Source organism: Telopea speciosissima, chromosome 6, assembly GCF_018873765.1.
Source record: "Telopea speciosissima isolate NSW1024214 ecotype Mountain lineage chromosome 6, Tspe_v1, whole genome shotgun sequence".
Classification (NCBI taxonomy): domain Eukaryota; kingdom Viridiplantae; phylum Streptophyta; class Magnoliopsida; order Proteales; family Proteaceae; genus Telopea; species Telopea speciosissima.
In genome coordinates, this window is record NC_057921.1 from 59,798,331 (window position 1) to 59,803,769 (window position 5,439).

A 5,439-nucleotide genomic window follows, 5' to 3' on the forward strand; every position below is an offset into this window, starting at 1 on the left:
AGCAAACAACTGCTACTGCTAATCATCACCAGAAGAAGAATCGAGGCTCACCTCTGCAGATCTATTTTCTATCATGCTGCTTGCAACAATCGAACTAGCTATGAAGCCTGAGCCTTGATCCAGTAGAACTTTGGAGGGTTGAATCAACCACACAAGAGGCCCACTCGATCCCAATCCCAGCCCAATCTGCTGGCTGGTTTGATCTGCAAAACCTAACCTTCTATTTTGGTGCTATCCCCATATCTCCCAACTCCACCATCAAAATTGAGTGAAACTTTCAGCAGTGCTTTCCCTCCATACAAGCTTCAATCGATCCAAGTTTGGTTGCATTCCCATGGCTGGTTTGGTTTGAAACCTTAACCTTCTAAATCTGCCTTTGTTTGTAATTCTGATTTGCTACCTTTATTGATGATCTGCTGCATTTATTATCGATATTACTGTAGAATGGTTCTTAATTGAACCCTTTCTACATTAGGTATCTTTTTTTATTTTTCCAATTTAACCCATTGGATTATGTTTGGCGATACTTATTTCCTCTCCTCCGGCAGCTTGGCCGCAACACCCACCTTAGTGGGAAAGAGAGAGAAACAGGGGTGAGAGAAATCAGAGAATCAACCAAGTCGTTTTAATGTATCCTTTCTCTATGTCAAACCATCTCTCCCATTGGTGGGGAGAAGTTTCTAGAGGTGCTGGTATAGCTAAAGTTGGAAATATAAAAAAAGATACCCCAAACATAATATATCAAACATGAGGTATTTTAGGCATAATTTCTCTAAACATTAGGTTCCCCATGTGTAAATTGCCCTTTATATTATTATGTTGAAGTTAGATACATTACTATCAAATAGGAGATTGAGTTTGAGTTAAAGTTGTTTCTAGTTTCAGGATGTGAATAGGAGTCGTTACTTCTTCATATACATGCATGTAACTAACAATGGAGAGTGAAGAATGAAATATTTTTTTTGAATGTGCCTGCGTGGCCTGAAAGCAGCCTTTTGGCTGAGTGTTCTTCCCTCCTCCCTCTTTCTTCCTCATCTGTATTCTCTTTTTTTCTCTCCTACCTCATCATAGAACCTACCCTCCTTTCCTGTGGTATTTTATTTGTTTATTATTTTCCTGCTTTCTCCTTCAGATCCTACTGTAAGGTATGATCTATTGCTTCTTCCTTTCCCTATTTCTTCTTATGTTTTAACTGAGTTATTTTGTTCAAGCGGTAATCATAGCCACCCACGATTTGGGTTTAATATGCTGCTTCGCTCCTCCTTTCTCCCTAATATTTTGGGCAGCCTTTCGCCACCTAGGGTGACCTGTGTTATGTGTGTCTCTAATTTTTGTATCTGTTTTGAAGATTGACCCCCTCTGACATTTTCGTACCGACCAAACCCGATGGATCAACCCATTTGGAGGAGTATTTATATGTTTTCCGTGTTTTGTTGGGTGAGCAAGGGAAACAAGTGAGATTTGGGGATTTTTTCGAGTTAAGGTTTTTGGATGAGAGTTGTTGTTGCTGTTTTGGGTTTTCTTGAGAGATCTCCATTATAATCTTCTTCCTAATACATAGTGAATCATCTTCAGCTTCGCCGCCCATGGACGTAGCACATGATATTGGTGTGTGAACCACTTTAAATCTATGTGTCATCTTTGCTCTGTTTTTGTTTTTGTTCTTGTGTTTTGGTGTTTGTTTTCCTGCCCTTGAGTTTCATCTGTGCCGTGAGATTTAAGTTTGGGTCCATGTCTGGTCCTTGCGTTATTGCCGGACCTGGTTTCAGAATTTCCTTGTCCATTGTTGGGCTTCAGATTTGGTTATTGGATGTGTTGGGTTAATAGTTTTGTGGATTCGGATCTTACCTTGGAATTTCAGGTCAAACCGAGGGTGAGTTCTCTACCATAGAACCAGGTCTACTCTTCCCCATCTCCATTCTGTCAGGAGGTTGAAGACAACCTTCCTTTAATAATTACAATTAAGACCTCTTTTCCTTGATTGACCGAACTGCCATTGTCTTTTTTAAAAGTATTCCTATCTTATATATCCCTGGGCCTCACTAAATTCCTGATTGATCCTTCTCTTCTCTTTAAGGGTTAACTACTATTTAGCCCCAGCTCCTATTGCTTACTGAATAGGGTTTCTCATTATGCTGTGAAATTATGAAACTGCCTCTAACACCATATATTATTTGAGTTTCTATTATTCAAGGTGGGCGCATAGCGACCTAAGGCGGGTTTTGGGAACCCGTGATTTCATCAAACTTCTTACTAATTCTTGTTATAAGATCCTTCCATTACTACATCTAAGTGAATTAGGTATAGCATGATTTAGTCACCAAAATATATCAAACTGGGTAAAACTTTTAATGCATTCTCTACTTATGTTGCCAAAGATGTGAACATTAGGTAAAATGCCTCTCTGTGCAAGTATATAGGTTAGACTCACATCATAATGCTCGATAATGAGGGAAGAAGCCCCAATAGAAATATTGAAAGGGAAAAATGCTTCGACTGTTGTGTTCCTAGATGAATCATCAAGTCCAAGAAGACTCCTAATTTCCATTGGAGGTCTTACTTTGGCTACGTTATGGTGAATTAATATATTTGTAAACCATGATATATCGAGTCCATATCTCTTGCAGATCATTCCCATTTTGAAATAGTGATTCAACGATTACAAGCTGCTGCTCAGGCAGAGAAGAATTCTGATGGAGACATGGCTTCAGTTGCTATGACAGATGAGGAAGAGGTAACTCATGAAGAAAATGTATGTATTAACCTTTAGTTTATTTTTATTTTTTCTGTTAAGCATTAATGGGATAGCAATTATTGGTCATGCTCATCATCATATAATGGAGTTCCACTACTCGGGCACATCATCTGTTCTCTGAGACTATTAATGGCATGGATATCTTGTTGAAATGCCATTCAATTTCATGCTCTTAACCATCTCGACAGATTCACATTTCTTTTGAACAATTGGAAAGTATGTAGGGAAGAGTCCACTAAAGGGATTGTGGAGAAGTGATGAGCACATTTATGTGTGAAATCTTAGGCCATAAAGCATACATTTTATCACATTGGACAGAGTTATTTCGGTGCTTTCTTGTGTTTTTCAGATTTTAGGTGAATTCTTGGGAAAATAGAGCAAAAAGATGCTAAGAATAACCGGAAGCGCCCAGGAGTCGAGAAAATCGAGTTTGGATTGAGCACTGAAAGAATAACATCAATCAATCAAATTTGAATATGATTACAGTGGGCCTCTTAGCATATTTTTGAGGTGTTAATAGTATGATTGCGTAGCCTGTCGAGTCAGCTTCGCAACGGTTCAAACGACACTTGATTCTGAATTGAAACAAAGAAGTTACGGCCGTTTCCGTGGATAAGGGTTTATTTGTAATTATTGATAGTCAATCGGGGACAAAGTAAAGCGAAAGTTTGGATTCTAGTGGCCTTAGCATAATTATTAGAAGTTATCTTTCTGTCAGCCGAAAGATTCTATTTGGAAGGCTCTGGAGCAATCCAACTTCAACTCGAGATATCTTGGGCTCCCGAACTCCAAATTGGACGAAATTTGGGTCTATTTTGGATGATTTTTTGTAAGGAACACAACAGTGAGGCCTATATAAGCATCCAATCCTCCACATTTTTTGAAGGACAGATTTGACATTTCATTAATTGTGAGTGGAATCCTAGTCATCACCCTTACTCTCTCTCTCTCCTCCAATTTTCCAAGGGCACTTGTGGGATTTGACTATGGATAGATTTAATTTGAAAAATATTCTCTCATCTATTGAAGGTTGAAAAGTCAAAGATGCCTTGATCTCAGTGCTTGGAGAAGACACCTATAAAGAAAAGGAAGCACAAGTTAGAATTAGAAAGTTATTTTTTAATAAATAGAAGGTTTATGTATCTAGATTTATCATATCTAGGATTCTTTCCCCCAGAACAACGCCAAACAGGTGATAATTTTCTCTCTTTTCTCCTCTTTCTATTTTTTTTTCTTTTTTCTTGGGATTCAAGGCAATGTAAAGGAGGAAGGAGAAGATAATATTCTGTTTTCTTAGGGAATATTTCTCCTACCACTTCCTTATTCTCTCTTCTCCCTTCTCCCTATAAATACCCCTTGCCCTTTGGGTTGTAACAGGTTAGTTCTAGTTCAGTTTTTAAGTTATTAATTAGTGAAATTTCTTCTCTTCTTTTCCTTCTAATTTGTGATTTTTGGTTTTCTAGTTTTTAATTTTGATTTCTAGTTTTTAATTTTGATTTCATAAGATTAGTTCTTTCAAGTTCTTAGTTTTGATTTCAAGTTCTTAGTTTTGATTTCATAAGTCTAGTTTAATGGTTGTAATAGTTTTAATTTAAAACTTCCTAGTCTAAGTTCCTATGTTGATGACAAGACTTGAAGATTTAGAAAAGGAAACCATGGTAAGATTATTCAAGTATTCATGCAAACAAGTTCAATCCGGTTCAAGTACATCAAGGTATCTCATTCTCTAAACCCTTAATCGTATTCTACCTCTCCTCTATCTCTCTCTATCTTCTTCTTCTTCTTCTCCCTCTATTTCTTTTATTTTTTTTATATGGTTGTGGTTTGTGGATGCACTTTTATCCCCATATTCCTTTTTATGTGGTTATTATGTGTGACTACAATTTTATTCCTTTCAATTCGCTTTAATTTGATAGGTTAGATGCTCATGTGTTAGGACGCCAATTTAATTTCTTAATTTTGTTAGATGCTTATGAGTTAGGATGCATTAATTTTCATTAGTTTAATTAGTTTAATTTAACACTTTAATTTGGTTCACTTTACATTACTTTTAAGTTAGTTAAATAGAGTGACGTATATCACCTCGTATTCGACCCGTAGCTACAATTGACCTGTACGCTTGCAGTAATTTTTAAACTCAAACAAGAAGCTTAAGCTCACCTTTTGGTGTTAGGCTTAGATGCAGATCTCCTAGGACTAGTTCATTCCTTAATGTGGTCAGGATTCCTTGCTTGTGCTTCAAGCATGTGACAGAGGAACCTGAAGGATAAGTTCAATTATGGCCACATAATTATAACTGCCTCTTGTTCTGTTAATATTTTGTCATTTTGTAACTTCGATGATTTCCTTATCTTTTATCCGGTTTCTATTTCTTGCTGAATGTTGGAATCACCCGTGCTCTCAGGAAGAAGTAGCAAAATCAGACCAGAAAGTAGAAGAAGAAGGAAACAATCTTGAACTCAAGGTTCCTGAAGTTTGTAATACTGCGATGTCTCTTGACAGTGAAGATGATGTCTGTAGGTGGAGTACGTCAATATAAAGGTTGAAATCTGACTGTTAGATTATTGACTAACAAACTCAAACTAGAAAATTTATAGGGAATATTCATTAATTATAATATTTATTTTGGTGTACTGTGGTACTGATCAAGTGTAAGAATTCTAATATTATGTCTATTCAGGTTT

General features: G+C 36.8%; 1 long non-coding RNA gene across 1 annotated transcript; it reads left to right on the forward strand.

Annotated features, from left to right (window-relative positions):
* Window positions 1-2,234: 2,234 nt before the first annotated feature.
* On the forward strand, window positions 2,235-5,192 carry LOC122665215. Its single transcript, XR_006333456.1, has 2 exons — window positions 2,235-2,752; window positions 5,160-5,192. It is a non-coding gene; the product is annotated as an uncharacterized LOC122665215 (long non-coding RNA).
* Window positions 5,193-5,439: the final 247 nt, after the last annotated feature.